Below are 18,542 nucleotides of genomic sequence, written 5' to 3' on the forward strand. Positions count from 1 at the left end.
TTCTATCATTTCCTGGGGAAGTATGCCGAGAGAACTCCTTTTGGCCTTCTCCTCCACTTTGCCACATAAGCCCTCTTCTCACTTATAACTATATATACACACACACACACACACACACATATATATATATATATAATGCATGTTGCATACCCCACCATGTGACTGCATATTCTGCAACCAAACCTACAGTATACTTGCATGCCCTGTCATTACTGGTTAACGAAGGAAATTACATAATGCATGGATAGCATCATTCTACTTAGCTATCCCTTGCACTACAGACTTAAATACATGTGCAAATGTTGTGCAATTTAATTGGCACACTTGCTGATCCGGAATTGGTGGCTGGAACCGCTGGATCAGATGTTATCATGAGCATTGTCAATTAAGGCAAGACTGTCACATATTTTGCAACTGTGAATAATGTAATTATTTGTACAACCCCATAATTCTATCAATTAGTAATTAGTGTGTTGTCCATACTATACACATTCCTGCATGTGTTTTATATATAGTGTGTATATTATTATACTGCACCAACCATGTACATTTTAAAGTCATGAATTTAAACTGATAACTACCGCATAATTATTCTAATAGTTGTATGTACCATTTTTGCATTTAAGATCAAAAGAAAGTCAGTGTGCTATTGTGCTGGCTCAGGAATGTTCCGCACTGTAAACACTGGATTTATTATGGGCGTCTGGATTCAGTGGAATGGAATGGTGGAGTGGAATGGAATAGTGGAATGGAATAGTGGAATGGAACGGTACTTTGATAATTCCAATTGGTGGTCACCTCTTTATAAAGACCGCCTTCTAACAAAGACCACCTAAGACCATTTTACTTTAATGTTTAAATTGCTGCTATCTTGTTATTTTAGAGTGTATCCCCATAGGATGGTCTTATTGATCAGTTGTGCCTTCAACTGTGCCACATGCCTAGAAAATCAGAGTGATATCTGATTTGTAATACAGCAATATACCCCATGCAAAAACAGTTTGGCTGTACAAAAATGATGTCCCCATCAAACTAAAAGTAACTGACAACTGAAGGAGCTAATATCTAAGTGAGGCTAAGAAATACTGGCAAATAACTTGCTATAACTTATAAAAATTTGGTCCTTTATCATTGACTCGTAATCTTGCTGCATTCCTACCCTGTAACTCTATAATTGGCTAGTAATTTAACTGCCTTTTTTCTCCTCTACAATGCCGGACTATTGAGAAAGGTACCAATTTACTAGCCTATTAGATTTACAGGGAATTAATTAGGAATACAGTCAGATTGCACAAGTCAAATAAGATCATTGTAAATTATACTTAGTTGCCAGTATATATTAACATTCATTTCTTGGCCTCACCAGATATTAGCTTCTTTAGTTGCCAGTTGCTTTTAGTTTCGTGGACACATCTTTTTTGTATAGCCAAGCTGTTTTTGTATGGGGTATATAGCTATTACAGTAATAACTGTAATTGTATCATAAATCAGATATCACTGGCTTTTCTAGACATAACATGTAGCACTGTCTTATAGGGTTCTAAAACAACAATCCAGATATTAAAGTAAAAAGGTATTTGTAAAGAGGTGGTCTTTGTTAGAAGGTGGTCTTTTTAAAGAGGCGACCACTATTATTGAAATTACCTAAGTGCTGTTCCATTCCACCATTCCACTGAATCCAGACGCCCGAATTTATTATCCCATTAACTCAAGATAATGCATAGTTAAATGCTACATAAGTCATTTCAAGAAATCTTGTTATTATACTCTATGGTATAACAGCCTAGCCGCACTATTATATACTACATAATTGGTTATTCAGGTTTCAAACTGCTAATTATAGCAGGCCAAGTCAATTGCTGCATGAAGCAAGGAAGAAGGCGCACCAATTCAGAAATCAGAATGATGCATGTCTGACTGACCTCTTTTTTCAGAAACAAGTGTAGCAAGCCGTTTGTAAACCACAGTAGCTGCTTGTCCCATTCCACAACAGGGTAACACTGATGGAGAGTAAATACCCCTCTCTACCTCACGAACTCACTCATTATACATACAGTTTTTTTTGTCACGGTAAAGTTCAGCTCAGCGAAAGCATCATTCCAAAAAGGAGGAGGCATAAGAGAGGCCAAAGCTAGGGTTAAAATGTTCTCCTGACAAAGGCTGTAAAGGTGGTTCAATGTGAAAACTGTGACAGACTTCTGACAACAATCACGGCTGCCGTGGTATCACACAATTCATTATGTCTGATTGTAGGAAGACAACCAAAGGAGCATGATATGCATGCCAGTGGCGTAGCTATACCATTGAGGCAACCGAGGCAGCTGCCTCGGTAAATAATGCTCAACAATTCAGGCTGGGCAGGCCTGAGTTTTGGCACCCCGAATATTCTACTCAAGCGTTACTATATGCAGCATTACTGTACCACTGCATAATAGAATTTATGGCGGTAGTACTAAGCAGGCCGGAGCCCATGGTGACACATTCCTGCACCACTTTTCAGCTATACAGCTACTTGAATTTTGTATGCAGAAAAAGATCTAATAGAGCAGTTCATCGTAATATACTCTAATAGAGCAGTCATCGTAATATACTCTAATAGAGCAGTCATCATAATATGTGACCTGATCTTGGAAAACCTACCTTTTTGGCACATTAGCCATTTTTCTGTTTTATAGCTTAAATGAAGTACTGGGTGCTCATCTATCTTGAGTTGAAATTTCAGCTTAATATCTTTAAACATTCCTAAGATATGGCCAATTTTCTGTCCTGTACATTATAAACTAACTTTTATGGTAATGTATTGAATTCTGTGAGTGATTAAGGGTGACAAATGGTGACAAATCACTTTGTTTACCAATAATTCCATTCTTACCATCTAAAATACTTTAAAAGACATTTCTGATAGTTTAATGAAATATTCTTGGTACTTTTCTGCAATTAAATGGCATGTATCATTGTCTAAGACTAAGTTTTAGCCATTCCAGCAGCTGAACAAATCATCCAATTTGTAAGTTAATTGTTATCCCACGCATGTGAAATTACTACATGGTCTGATATAATCATCCATATCTCCTAGGAAAAAGAAGCTATGGGTGTGAAACTTCACAGCAAGAAGGTTTAATAGTTGCTTTATCCAAATGTGCTAAAAATATTAATGATAAAAAAATTGTTGAAATTTTCATTTGAGTTTTCCCAAAAAGTTTGCTTGTGCCAAAAAGGTAGGTTTTCCAAGATCCGGTCACATATACTCTAATAGAGCATTCAGTGTAAATTATAGCCACTGTTCTTATTACTGCTTGGTCTAAATCATTTACATTGTTAGCTAATTGTCTTTAAATTACTTTTCAAAAGTGTTCCAATGAATCAACTTCATGGCATTGCATTGAGCTCATTCATCATGTATATCATGATAATAGCCTCCACATGCCATTTCAAAGCATATATTTTCAAAAATTTCCTTGAGGGAGCATGCCCCAGACTCCCTAGCTTGACATACTTAGCACCTGCAGTTGAGTATTTCACGAAAGAGATATCTCTGACTTAAATATCACATCAGATCAATATAAATTATAGTGTGCATGCATGACTATGACCTCCATTGCAGTCCATGGATGGCCTGACCACTCAAAATATCTTCGGAGTAAATTAGTTTTTTTGGGTTGAGTACAGTTAAACTAGTCTAATAATTGAAGCATGGTTACCGTAGCATTAACTATATAGCTGGAGTAGAAAAATGCTCAGACTCTTCTGAAACAGTTTCTTCCATCCACCAGAGAATAAACCTGCAAATGCTGTACCACCCATGCTCGAAAGTGTTTGTGAATCAGTTGAGTCAGAAGCAGATCTAGACTCTCTCAATTACATCGATGTATAAACTTTGCCTCGGTAAAAATTTTTTTCTGGCTACGCCACTGCATGCATACTCAACAGTCATATAGGCCGGTTTCCCCAAATACAACTTATTTGAAGGCAGTAAAGAGGGCTGCCAACCATATCAAAGACAAAATTTGGCATCACGAAAGGCTCCTTTATGTAAAGCATATCTAATCCAAAACAGCCAAGCTGTAAAAAAAGTGTGCGGCCCTCAGAAAGGCTATGGTGAAAAAAGATGTGAAATCCAAGGTGGCGGCCAAGAAATGGCTGTGATGGTAGGTTAATGGTAAAAATTTTAATAATGACAATTCAGGTAAATTTTGTGAAGCGGCACAAAAATTCACCTGAATTGTCGTTATTAAAATTTTTACCATTAACCTACCATCACAGCCATTTCTTGGCCGCCACCTTGGATTTCACATCTTTTTTCACCATAGCCTTTCTGAGGGCCGCACACTTTTTTTACAGCTTGGCTGTTTTGGATTAGATTTCATTTCTTTTTGTATTTGTATACCCCAAAGCCGGCCTATGGCCAGCTTTGGGACTTTTTTAACCTATGTTTTTTTTCTTTACTACAGGAAGAAGAAAAGATGAAGTAGATGTACTTTAAATATTTTATCAGTAAATGTACAAATTATATATATAATACATATGTGACTGGATTTGCGAAAAGGGGCCTTCCACACACAATTTGCCAACTTTGACAATTGATAACTTCAGATTGGAAAGAGCTATTGCCTTGAAATTTGGATAGTGGTGATTTCTTTGCAGCTGAACTCTCTACATGATGGTTTCTTTGTAGCTGAACTCTCTACAAGGTAATTTCTTCTAGCTGATCTCTCTACAGGGAGATTTGTTTGTAGTTGAACTATCTACAAGGTAACTTCTTCTAGCTGATCTCTCTACAGGGTGATTTGTTTGTAGCTGAACTATCTACAAGGTAACTTCTTCTAGCTGATCTCTCTACGGGTGATTTGTTTGCAGCTGAGTTCTTTACAGAATGGTTTCTTTGTAGCTGAACTCTCTAAAAGGTAACTTCTTCTAACTGATCTTTCTACAGGGAAATTTGTTTGTGGCAGAATTTTATACAGGGTGATTTCTTTGCAGCTGAACTCTCTACATGGTGGTTTCTTTGTAGCTGAACTCTCTACAAGGTATATAACTTCTTCTAGCTGATCTCTCTACAGGGTGATTTGTTTGTAGCTGAACTATCTACAAGGTAACTTCTTCTAGCTGATCTCTCTACAGGGTGATTTGTTTGTAGCTGAACGATCTACAAGGTAACTTCTTCTAGCTGATCTCTCTACAGGGTGGTTTCTTTGTAGCTGAACTCTCTAAAAGGTAACTTCTTCTAACTGATCTTTCTACAGGGTAATTTGTTTGTGGCTGCATTTTCTACAGGGTGATTTCTTTGCAGCTGAACTCTCTACAAAGTAATTTCTTCTAGCTGATCTCTCTACAGGGTGATTTGTTCGTAGCTGAATTCTGTACAGGTGATTTGTTTCTTTGTAGCTGAACTCTCTACAAGGTAACTTCTTCTAACTGATCTTTCTACAGGGCAATTTCTTTGTGGCAGAATTTTATACAGGGTGATTTCTTTGCAGCTGAACTCTCTACATGGTGGTTTCTTTGTAGCTGAACTCTCTACAAGGTAACTTCTTCTAGCTGATCTCTCTACAGGGTGATTTTGTTTGTAGCTGAATTCTGTACAAGTGATTTGTTTGCAGCTGAGCTCTTTACAGAATGGTTTCTTTGTAGCTGGCCTCTCAACAAGGTAATTTCTTCTAGCTGATCTCTCTACAGGGAGATCTGTTTGTAGCTGAACTATCTACAAGGTAACTTCTTCTAACTGATCTTTCTACAGGGCAATTTCTTTGTGGCAGAATTTTATACAGGGTGATTTCTTTGCAGCTGAACTCTCTACATGGTGGTTTCTTTGTAGCTGAACTCTCTACAAGGTAACTTCTTCTAGCTGATCTCTCTACAGGGTGATTTTGTTTGTAGCTGAATTCTGTACAGGTGATTTGTTTGCAGCTGAGCTCTTTACAGAATGGTTTCTTTGTAGCTGGCCTCTCAACAAGGTAATTTCTTCTAGCTGATCTCTCTACAGGGAGATCTGTTTGTAGCTGAACTATCTACAAGGTAACTTCTTCTAACTGATCTTTCTACAGGGCAATTTCTTTGTGGCAGAATTTTATACAGGGTGATTTCTTTGCAGCTGAACTCTCTACATGGTGGTTTCTTTGTAGCTGAACTCTCTACAAAGTAATTTCTTCTAGCTGATCTCTCTACAGGGTGATTTGTTTGTAGCTGAACGATCTACAAGGTAACTTCTTCTAGCTGATCTCTCTACAGGGTGATTTGTTTGTAGCTGAACTCTCTGCAAGGTAACTTCTTCTAGCTGATCTCTCTACAGTGTGATTTGTTTGTAGCTGAACGATCTACAAGGTAACTTCTTCTAGCCGATCGCTCTACAGGGTGATTTGTTTGTAGCTGAATTCTGTACAGGTGATTTGTTTGCAGCTAAGCTCTTTACAGAATGGTTTCTTTGTAGCTGAACTCTCTAAAAGGTAACTTCTTCTAACTGATCTTTCTACAGGGCAATTTGTTTGTGGCTGAATTTTCTACAGGGTGATTTCTTTGCAGCTGAACTCTCTACTTGGTGGTTTCTTTGTAGCTGAACTATGTACAAGGTAATTTCTTCTAGCTGATCTCTCTACAGGGTGATTTGTTTGTAGCTGAATTCTGTACAGGTGATTTGTTTGCAGCTGAGCTCTAAACAGAATGGTTTCGTTGTAGCTGAACTCTCTACAAGGTAACTTTTCTAGCTGATGTCTCTACAAGGTGACTAGTTTGTAGCTGAACTCTCTACATGGTGGTTTCTTTGTAACTGAACTTTCTACAAGGTGACTTCTTCTAGCTGATCTTTCTACAGGGTGATTTGTTTGTAGCTGAACTCTCTACAAGGTAACTTATTCTAGCTGATCTCTCTACAGGGAGATTTGTTTGTAGCTGAACTCTCTACAGGTAATTTGTTTGTAACTGAACACTCTAAATGATGGTTTCTTTGTAGCTGAACTCTCTACAAGTTAACTTCTTCTAGCTGATTTCTCTACAGGGTGATTTGCTTGTAGCTGAACTATCTACAAGATAACTTCTTCTAGCTGATCTCTCTACAGGGAGATTTGTTTGTAGCTGAACTCTCACAGGTGATTTGTTTGAAACTGAACTCTCTAAATTATGGTTTCTTTGTAGCTGAACTCTCTCAAGGTAACTTCTTCTAGCTGATGTCTTTACAGGGTCACTAGTTTGTAGCTGAATTCTCTACATGGTGGTTTCTTTGTAACTGAACTCTCTATAAAGTAACTTTTTCTAGCTCATCTTTCTACAGGGTGATTTATTTGTAGCTGAATTCTGTACAGCACTGTTAAAAAGCCTGTGCGCATTTCACACCCAAAACGTATGCATTTCATACGGAGTTGTTTTAGTAAAAGGTGTGAACTTAATTAGTATGCATTACACGCTAAAAGAGTAAGTATATCATACGAATATGCGATACTGTCAAGGTATGAACCGCTAGAATGTTATGCATACCACTACCCATCAGTGATAAGCGCCTCTTACTAGTTATTTGGGTGCGCTTAATAAGCCATTATGTAGACGCCTCAAGCAAACTCCAGCAAGTTCCGTGTGGATGCCATGAACGGGAGGACGATCTCCAAGGTGAGTTCTAACTCCACTTCGTTTACTTTGTAGCTAACCTCGTTCGTACTAGCTCGAGTTTGTATCTAGCTACTACTGTTCATCCGCGTTCATCTGCACAGACTCTCGAAACAGATTGTATAGGGCGCGGATCTATGCTATCTATTTAAGATCACTTGTATTTGTTTATTATGTACTGTTTTATCTTATGCTATCTATGCTTGAACAGTCAACGTTAACAGTAAAGTTTGAATCTTATCCAGTTTGTATTCTAATTGTTTCGTTTTCAGGTGCTTAGTGAAGGAAGAAAAGACGGATTTCTACTACAAGTACAAATATAAGACTGGTAAGCACTAATTTAATATACCTGAATCAGCTTTTATTAAATGCACCTGTGGTCCCACAGGGGTGGGACCATATTTGCTGTCTTTACAGTATAAGTTCAGATTTTACTTTGATGCGGCAAGATATTACTTTTGCTAATCACTGCCTCTGCCCAATTTGGTTAGTTGGGACATAACATTGATAGATACATAACATTTTCTACATGCTAAAAGCATTTTACAATGTCACTAAGATTTTCTTGTTCTTCCAGTAGACTTTGTGACAGATATGCTCTGGCAATGAATTTGTATTTCTGCTGAAAGTAGCTAGCTTAAAAGTAATAGCCATAAGATTGTATGGGTTATTTTAGGTGATTCTAAAGGGAGGGAGGCTATACCAACTTGTTTAAAGCGTTTCGGGGCAATCTGAAAGCTTGTTTGGGCTTAGTTTTACCTCACCAATACTGCCTCATCGTCGTCAGGGAAAATTAAGGCCGGTTTTTGGGTGATATTATTTTGTGGGCCACACCTACTGCTTTGTGGTCCCTACTATACAGTTACTATCGTATTGTATGATTAATTGGTGATACAATTATAGCATATATCAATTGTTTCAGCAAACAGTTCATATGTTGACACACATACATATTTGGATTTTGCATGGACTTAATTTACTCAATAACATCATATTTAACTGTTATAAAGCTTTTGTCAGCCAGATGTTGATTAAATGACTTGCTCATGGTAAGTGGGTGGTAATCAGCCAAATCCTGATGCTTACAAATTATGTGTGTATGCTTCAGTGCGTTGACTTCATAGGAGTTGTAGTGCTTGTTAAAACAGTTTGTGATGAGTGGCTCAATGATGAACAAGCATGTATTTGATTCAGTTATGATGATGTCAAGTATCTTTCCAAAGATAGGCTCATCTTCACATAGAGTGCATATTACAACAGTTCCCTTAGAATAACTGGTGCCGTTGTATTCTGCATATGAAACCCTATGAATTTACATCACAAATTAACAGCTGAGCAATGTACAAATTACTTTCATAGTAGTATCAAGAGTTATCTCTTGGTATTTTAAAATGACCTGCATTTAATTGCATTTTGTTTGCAGAGAAATCAATGGTTTTACTGTTTGTTTGTTTGTGTACACAGCTAACATGAAGCATATCAACTTAGAAGTACAGGGAAAAGTAGCTTCATAAGGAATCACAAAAAGTAGTAAAATGAGGGAGGTTGCCTATACACCTCAGTGGATGTTTAATCCCTATAGCCTTGACTGATAGTATGTATGTTCACGTTGAGTTGAATCCTCAAAAAACATTTCATAACTCATGGATGCAATTACACATGATCTTGAAATTTGGCTCATTTGTAGTACTGCTTGACCCGCTAAAAATATTTCAAAATCTTTTTGTTCAAATTTTTGACATAATATTTACTGCCAATCAAAATTTTTACAATACATTTCCTATGGGGAAGCCATATAAGTACAATGTCCAATAGAGCCCTTTCCTAAACTTTTAATGGAGCCAAACTTTTAATGGAGCCAAACCGTACATGTCTGTTGTTGACACCATTGCTGTTACCAATAATCATCTGGTTGGCTGAAATGTTAACTCTGTTGAGAAAAAATCCACTTTTAGTTTTTAGCTGTTTTTCAGGATTCAGCTCAATGTGAACATAAGGGATAAAAAAATCACAACAGATGAAGGGGTGGGTTGATTCTCGAAGGAGCTATATTGCAGACGATACTTCCCTGACACTTCCGTAGCTTAAATCTCGCACTGGAGTTGCCATCATAACATCTCACATATGTTGCTGTTACTGCCTTGGCTACTGCTAACCACCCCAACTGCTGACTTGATTTTACGAGGCCATACAAAACGTGTGTAATGCAGTCATTAACACCATTCAAAACTACAAAGGAATATGGAAATACTCCTGGTGGTGTATGCGTTCATTTTATATAGGCCTATTGGGCATTAGATACTTTCCCTCCCTACTATTATTAACACTTGGTATTGTTGTACTGTATTATAACTAGGAAGTAACAATTGTCATGGCATGCAATATGCTGTTACACTTTAGTGTGTTGTAACATTTGGTTCAAGGCAAACCTCCTCTGACATTGAACTTGGGTCGTGAGATAGTATTCAAAAACTAAAACTCTACGATTCCTTCAGCCCTAAAAATCTAATGAATTATGTACAAGTAGTACCTTTGCAATAAGGAAATGAGATGCAACTCTGCTGAGTATTATAAAAGATCAGACCGGTATTCAACATCATTCACTGTTGTGCTTGTTGCTAGAATTAATAAAGTGATATATTAAAAGTAAATTATATACATAATTATGTAGTTGTATACCTGTTCCGTATGCAATGTCTGCTCCTAGAAAGTTTGTGCTGCATGTCATCTTATAACACATGTAACGCTGGTGCCTAGTGGCAACAGTCTTCCCAATATTTGTAAAGTTACCAAGATTCTGGGCAGTTTTCTTGAAGTACTTGTGCTTAGCTTCGTATCTCATGCACCAGTTTCTAACAAGTGGACCGCATCTACAAAAGTCATGTGTAGCAAGTACAGCATTGTATATATGTAAAGTGCCATAATAAACAGGATGGTTTAGATATGTGCTTACATTAGCATTGTCATAATATATTTAAATACTATTATAGCAAACAACACTGAAAGTAACGTTATGTAACCTTGTCATGTGTGTACATAAAAACGTCTGGTAACATTCATCAGTATTTTGTTGGCAAGGTGCTTAATGTTTTCCCCCAGCATATTTGTCAAACATCCTTAGCAACAGTTCCAAGTGGTATTGCCAAGTAGTATTGCATCATTTTGATTCAAATTTTGGCAGTGTCAACAAAATGTTACCAGATGTTTTTCCATGCCCACACACACTAACTGTGTGCTATACTTGGATATCACACCTACAAGGATGTCACATCAATTACTCATCTCTCCTTCCCCCATGCATAGGGATTGCTACTTTGGTGCTACTACTTCTTGAATCAGGGGTATCAGTATGACACTTGAAGTAAAGCAATCCTTTGCAACCATGTGGTAGCAAATAAAAGTCTTTGGATCAAGCTTTGAAATTAATAATGTAAAAATTCTGAGCTACAAGGCATCATGATGAGCTGTGAATTTTAATGTATAAAAAGTGCATTACTGTGAAATATATATTATACTGCAAATATTTCTGGGTACAGCAGACCTCTAACCCTTGTTTATCCAAAACTGAAAATGACTTATTTGATCGTGTGTACGTTCTATTAGAGTAGTCTAACAGAGCTCTGTATAATAAATGTATGGGCTTCAGACATCCAAATAATTCACTTATCTGAACACTTTTATCATTGCCTGAGAACAAAGGGGGTTGGACAATTGTATAGTATACAATACATAAATGTCGATTTATACAAAATGACTGTTCTGTTAGACAATTAGGTGTACACTTTATTATATATAATAACGTTGAATGACTATTGACTTACTTTTCGGTAGAGGTGTGCAATTATCTAGAATAAAGATAAGGATGATAGGATTGTTATTCTAGATAATAGTGTATACCTTAAAAACTGATATTGTAGATGCCTCTTGACTCTTGGGCACAGTGTTAAAACTACCATTTTGTATTCTTCAAATTTTACTTTACTACAGTAGTTACATTATTGGCAGTTAACTAAAATATATGTATTTGTTTCAATTGTCTAAATATGTTAGACAATCAAGATAAGTTCAAAAGGAAATATCAAGATATAAGGGTTTACTAGTAACACATAACTTGTACCTTGTGTGGATTAATTGCAGAAGTATTACACTTATACCTTGTGTGCTACTTAGGTGCTAGAAGTCAGCACAGACAAGGGCAGGACTAGTAACCTGCAGGAGGCTGTACCATATCTCACAGGTGAAGGTTTCGGCAACCAAAGTCCGAAGTGGACCTTTAACTGCTGTGTGAGGTATGGACAGTAGGAATTTTCCCCAGTTAATACCATGCAGGTGTTATAACTGGGTGGGCTACTTCCCCAGTTGACACCGGGCCACCAAGTTCCCATTTACACAACTGGATAGACTGGAGCAATGTAAGTAAACTTTCTTGAGACAACAAGAAGATGAATTTGGCTTAACCAAGAATCAAACTTGGAACCTTTTGATTACCAAGCCAATTCTTTAGCCACTTGGCTAAGCTATACACATGCCAACTAACAAAACAGTGTGAGACATTGACAGTAGGATGTACAATAGGACTGACATGTAGTATATCAGGATTGCTACTGTGTCACTACTGTTATCCCTGGACACACCCCGGTGACTTGTATTAATTAGAACTGAGACATATGCCAAAAGATGCATATTGAGTGATCCACTATTGAACACACTGTACTGATAGCACTGTGGCTTCACATAATTATATGCCTTCTCACCCACTGGAATTACCTATACTCACCCATTGGTTTCTTAGATAATGTAGTAGAATTTAAAACCCTGACTGTAGTAGGATTTATATTTCTATGATCTCTACTCAAATGTACATCCTTATACTTGAATCATTTATACGTAGTTGTCATAATTACTGGAGGGCCAGAGCTCACGGTCTGGCTGGTCTGGACCGCTTTTCCTACTTGACTTTTGGAAAAAATCAAGATGCTACTCTTTTTAATAGAGCAGTCATCACAATGAACTCTAGTCATCGTGATACTCTAATAGAGGATTCAGTACGATATATCCACTGCGCTAATTACGCTGCTTGGCCTGAGCCATTATAGCTATGTTAGCTTTCTTGTGCTTTTCAAACTTTATTACTGTACTGGCATTGGGCTAATTGATCGTACATGTCTTGCATTATCATATGTGACCGGATCTGCAAAAACCCAAAACAATAGTGCAATTCTAATATTTACAGTATAAAGCATTGAAAAAATGGGTGAAATATTTGCATATTACCGAAAAAAAATCCATATTTTTTTAATGCTTATTTCTTAGTGAAGGAAGGTACTAACAATAAAAAACTGGATATTGTCTTATTTGCCTACTCAAGAGGAGTTGGAAATCTTTGTTTCGTAGCAGTAGATGCAAGTTATGAGCATTTATTTACGTCACGTCAAAGTGATCGTACACGATTGATTTTTCTTCACAAAGTTCACCTTTGTATGTAGTGAAGAAAGGTGATAAAAGGACAAAATTACCCAGTAAATGATTCCCCTATCCATGGTGAACACGATGGTGAAAATGTCAGCCCAGTGCGTCAATTCGCTCATAAGTTACAACAGTTGTAATAAGTGCCTGTAATTTATTTTCCTTATAGTTGCTGTACAAATCAATTTTTCTGTTGTTGATATTTTGTAGAGCTGTAACTCCGAAAGTTATTGGCATGTGAGGCCGAAACTTTTTTAGAGGGTACGCTTGGCTAAGTAGATTATAAGAATTTAATAAACAGGAACTAGAAAATGCACTATTGTGTCAGATTTTCGCAGATCCAGTCACATTTTCAAGCAATTTACTATCAAACCATTCTATTAGCAGTCCATCTCCTGGTAGTAGGTGACTTCTTATCTACAACAGAGCACAATTGATTGAACTATCCATGGCACATGTACTCCAATATGTTGGTGCAATACATTGCGAATGGTACATACCCAGAGATCAAAGCCGTACTGTGCTATGGCCGTTCCAGATATGGAAGTTTAAAAGTAATAGAACAGCGCACATATTATATGGTTATTAATATGCAAAAGGTTTCTTCTTAATTGAATTAAAAGTGTTTCTGTGAAAAAAGTAGGGCCATAGCTGTAGCCACTTATGATTATGAATACTGAAGAGTACAGTTAGAACTGATATATTCGGGGAGGTTACAAATCACAAAATAAGAATTATATTATAGTTACCTAAAAATGTTTCCAGAGATTGAGATTCTATAGTGTCAATGAGTAGGTTATTCCAATCATAGGTAGATCTGTGGTAATAGCTGAATTTATTAGTGATTTGTTCTAGTAAAAGGTATCTCAAAATGGAGAGAGTGGGTTTGGAACCACGTGGTAGCAAGTAAGCCAGGTTGGGATCCAGCTATAAGTAGTACCATTAGGCCACTTCAACTAAATCTTTGTTTCTCGGGCAAAATTCAGCCAAATAAAGGTCGGTAAAATAAAAATAGGCTATTTTGCTAGCTGAAGAGTGATATTGCGAGTCAAGCGGTGGCTAAGCTACATTACGGTTGCTGTATCACTTGTGAGTAGGCAGCTATATGTTGAGATATTTAGTGTTACTTACTTTTTAAGAACTTAAAGATAAATTTGCAACTATTTCGTGGCGTTATCACTCTTTGCAAGGTGATCACGTGATTAACATAATTATTTTATGCTGAAAAATATAGGGTCGGTCGGGCCCGAGAAACAAAAGATTTAGTTGAAGTGGCCTTATCTTAGTTTGGTCAGTAAAGCAAATTTCTGCCAAATCTCAAATAACTAAACTTTCACAATTTATTGTATCATGAATAATACAATCTACTGGAGGACGTGACATTGAATTTACAGGTTTTTACAATTGGTTTTGTCCCATTTGCAATAGAGTTTGTCACTTTTGCAGAATTCTCTTTTGCTATTGATTTTATCATCCTTAACAAGATTGGCAGCTGCAGTAAACACGAAAACAAGATTATAGCAAGTGCTTGACAATCTTGTTAAAGCACAACTGTTGTAAACAACTCTTTAATTCTTCTTACAGCTTCTTTAACAGCTTTGCAATTTTTGCTTAACCATTGGTGATGGGTGTGGTCACTCGCCAACAAACTAATTAACTTGAAGGCCTTTGCGTATCTAGTGTCTCAAGTGGTATTCTCTATGGTAAAATGATCCACCTTGTGATAAGCGGCTAGTTTACTGCAGACAATGCAATTATGATGAATTCTTGTGCAAAAGTGACAAAATGATGAACTCAATCACACATATACATGCTTCACACATGAAATATCACATCAGATCAATAAAAGTGTTCATGACCCCCTGACCACTCAAAATCTCCGGGCCCTGACCCTGTACTGTCACTACAAAACGTGGGTTGGCTTGGCTGTATATGAAACTGTTTTGTTGCTGGCTTGGTGTTGCAGAAACACACAACCTTGGACCTTACAATTAGGATAATTCACTAGTTTTTCACTTTAATCCATAAAGGTTTCAGAAGAATCCGTAAACATGTATTATCACAGGACACCATTACGTCTAACCTTATGTCATATGTAATAGCCCTGACAATCTATAAGAAACATTGGAAGTCATGTGAAAATAATAGATGTGATTCAGACTTCCGGACGTATGAATTTTTGTAACTTGACTTTGGAGACTGTGTAAAGAAACAGTGAAGGATGGAAGCAAGAGTTCATAATATTATGAACTCTTGATAGATGCTTGTCAGTATTATATATAAACAAAGATTATCCAGCACTATATTTTGAAGAAAAGTCAGTGACTAAGTATGCTTTAGTCACCAAAAAGATTTTGGTCAAATGTGAAATTCGTCCCACCAGCCCACATTAAGCTACAATACTCCTCAGACAATAATATTATGGATATGTTATAGTGTTTAAAGACATACTTGTTCAGTGGCCAATTTGCAGTGGTGGTTTTCGAGATGCTAATAGAACACCCCATGTTTTATACATCCATAGTGACCTAAGTTCTGTAAAACATCATGGCTATTGACGGACGTGAGTTTAAATGTAATGGCTTTCTGTAAATATGTGTTTCCAGATTCTTCTGAAACCTCTATATAAAATGGTGTTCAAGAAGGAAAAATATTGATGATCACAGTTCATTACTCCAGTTGAAAGCGCATCACCCATCATCAACTGGCAGTGTGGAAGTGACTACCAATTGCAGAGTGACCTCAATCTGATGATGCAAACTTTCAACATGAGTACTGTATATCTACCTGGAATAAAAGCAGCATAGTAGCGGTAGTCCGCCACAAACTTGGCAGCGAGTGATTGTCTGGTAGCTCAGGTAGCTAGCCGACTCAGTTTATTTTTGCGTAGGCGCCTCAAGTGATGGTGAAGTGACTCTATATTGACAAGGAATCGTACAGTAGATAAGATTTCACATACTTGGAATCACAACTAACCTTGCTGTACTCACATGATTCGATGTTCCATCCCGTGTTCCATTTAATTGTCGCCATCCCTATAACACTCACGTGAGGATGCTATCGACAGCTGCAATTTGTTAGCAACCGTTTGGACATACGACGTTGAGTTGAATATTCACAAACGGAGGTTGTTGAGTAGGGCTGTACTTAAAGTTGTCGGAGCTGGTGGTGCATGGTGTAGGCCGGTGTTGGACTGAGCATAGATACTACAGATGTATGGACTGAGCGGCTCTGCCGCAACTGGGTTGAACCATACCAGACTATTCGGTTTGTTTCATTATACTGATAATAATTTCTTGCTTGACTAAACTTTTTAGCAGGCGGCTACATACTGCAGTCGACCATGAACTGTACGAAGGCGCTCCGCAGGCTCCTGTGCCGGCGGCTCAGGGGGCCGGTTCAATTAACTGCCATTCTCTCAGTTCCGGCGGCCGGGGTTTACATACTAGCACTGATAACAGGTTGGTAACTATGTTACTTGCAGTGGCTTTTAGTTTTTATATAGGTATGCTGACAGAAAAGTGTTGACAGAAGTGACAGGTCAGGATGAAGTGACACCAGGTACGGACAATACAAAGGCGTTATCATGTCACATATCATATCCTTTCTAGCAAACTGCAATTAGTTCTAGTGACATGGATTAAAATACTGCTGTATAGTCGGGATGGCCAGACCACCAAACATGGTAAGATTATGGAATGCTATGATTTATCAATCATTTTTTCTTCCCCGGCAGAACACCGATTTGTAAATGTATAAGACCAGTCTTATGCTATTAAAACACAACTGATTCAATAACAACAGGTATTATACCGTACAATTCTTACATTAAAATTCATAATCTATATTAATTGACAGAATTAGCTATACATTGCTTCTGAAGGAGATTTAAACCATGCATGGTAAGTACATTGTTTCTTGGCTTCATCTGTTCACAATGCATACCATAATGCCATAGAAACAACTGCAGAAATAGAAGATAGTGATAGCCGTATGCAGTTCCCATGGATGTCATTCATCTTAGATGTTCAGATATGCAGTGTCGAAACCTAGAACAATAAATATAATTAGCAATATTTTGAAATATGTATTTGTAATTGTAAATGGATGTTAATCATACCAAAAAAACAGTCTGCATTACATACAATGGCTATAATGGTTATAGTAATGCATTATGGATGTAGATCATACCGGGAATACAGTGTGCATTACGTACTATGGGTAGAATGGTCAGTAATGCACACAACAAATGGAATGCTCGGTGTGAGGAAGCATATCATCTGCAGTTTGGTGTGATATGCAACCAACTGTTTTAACAGTGAGGTGATTTGTTTGCAGCTGAGCTCTTTAAAGAATGGTTTCTTTGTAGCTGAACTCTCTACAAAGTAACTTCTTCTAGCTGATGTCTCTACAAAGTCACTAGTTTGTAGCTGAGCTCTCTACATGGTGGTTTCTTTGTAACTGAACTCTCTACAAGGTGACCTCTTCTAGCTGATCTTTCTACAGGGTGATTTGTTTGAAGCTGAACTCTCTACATGATACGAGGTAACTTCTTCTAGCTGATCTCTCTATAGGGAGATTTGTTTGTAGCTGAACTCTCTACAAGGTAACTTCTTCTAGCTAATCTCTCTACAGGGAGATTTGTTTGTAGCTGAACTCTCTACATGATGGTTTCTTTGTAGCTGAACTCTCTGCAAGGTAACTTCTTCTATTGATCTCTCCACAGGGCGATTTGTTTGTAGCTGAACTCTCTACATGGTGGTTTCTTTGTAGCTGAACTCTACAAGGTGATTTTTTCTAGCTGAACTATCTCTTTCCACAGTTGCATGAACTCCCTACAAGGTAACTTCTTCTAGCTGATCTCTCTACTGGGTGACTTGTGTGTAGCTGATCTCTATACAGGTTTCTTATTTCTAGCTGATCTCTTGAATTCTCTTCAGGGTGACTGCTCTATTAGGATGACTGCTCTATTAGAGTATCTCGATCTCGCACTTGCTGCACCAAGTTGGATTTCGTGTTATAACTCCGTGGCTTTAAGTCTGATTCTTCTACACCATTGATGAGCCTTTCTAAGATGATTACTCCATCTGTACAACGATTTTCAAAGCATTACCCCAAGCGGTTTATCTGGTAGGCGTGGCAAGCAGTCGTTTTTTTTATTAGCTAATCTCGATTGCGTAATTGTTACACACTGTTGGTTTTTTTGTTGTATCTTCCTGTTTTTTAGCTCGATTTCTTTCAAACCACAAAAGGTTTGAGGTTCAATAGTTAACCTATTCACCCACCGAGTTTCAGCTTCTTCCCATACGCGGTTTACCCTGTAGGCGTGACAACATATTGGTGTTATTTTTCGTGAATAATCGCTCATAACTCTTTGCCTGTTTATCGTATTCCAGCCAAAGTTGGTACAGAGATGCGCCCTTATATCCCCCTTCTGTGTGCCAAATTTCAAGGCAATCGGATATGGCGTTCGAGTTTTATAG

At 37.5% G+C, this 18,542-nt stretch overlaps 2 long non-coding RNA genes across 4 annotated transcripts; one reads left to right on the forward strand and one right to left on the reverse strand.

Annotated features, from left to right (window-relative positions):
• Nucleotides 1-7,499: 7,499 nt before the first annotated feature.
• On the forward strand, nucleotides 7,500-17,206 carry LOC136255801 (uncharacterized). Of its 3 annotated transcripts, none has more exons than XR_010701110.1 (9): nucleotides 7,500-7,596; nucleotides 7,866-7,921; nucleotides 11,764-16,326; nucleotides 16,377-16,520; nucleotides 16,565-16,620; nucleotides 16,671-16,744; nucleotides 16,796-16,863; nucleotides 16,918-16,961; nucleotides 17,018-17,206. It is a non-coding gene; the product is annotated as an uncharacterized lncRNA (long non-coding RNA). The 3 variants fall into 3 exon arrangements; XR_010701111.1 differs by having other exon boundaries at nucleotides 16,380-16,520; XR_010701109.1 differs by having other exon boundaries at nucleotides 11,764-16,520.
• Nucleotides 8,486-16,141, reverse strand: LOC136255876 (uncharacterized). The gene is made up of 5 exons (XR_010701168.1): nucleotides 16,036-16,141; nucleotides 15,847-15,975; nucleotides 10,273-10,463; nucleotides 10,124-10,211; nucleotides 8,486-8,897 (listed from the first exon to the last, which is right to left on the reverse strand). It is a non-coding gene; the product is annotated as an uncharacterized lncRNA (long non-coding RNA).
• Nucleotides 17,207-18,542: the final 1,336 nt, after the last annotated feature.

Source organism: Dysidea avara, chromosome 1 (assembly GCF_963678975.1).
Source record: "Dysidea avara chromosome 1, odDysAvar1.4, whole genome shotgun sequence".
In the NCBI taxonomy this organism is placed as follows: Eukaryota; Metazoa; Porifera; class Demospongiae; order Dictyoceratida; family Dysideidae; genus Dysidea; species Dysidea avara.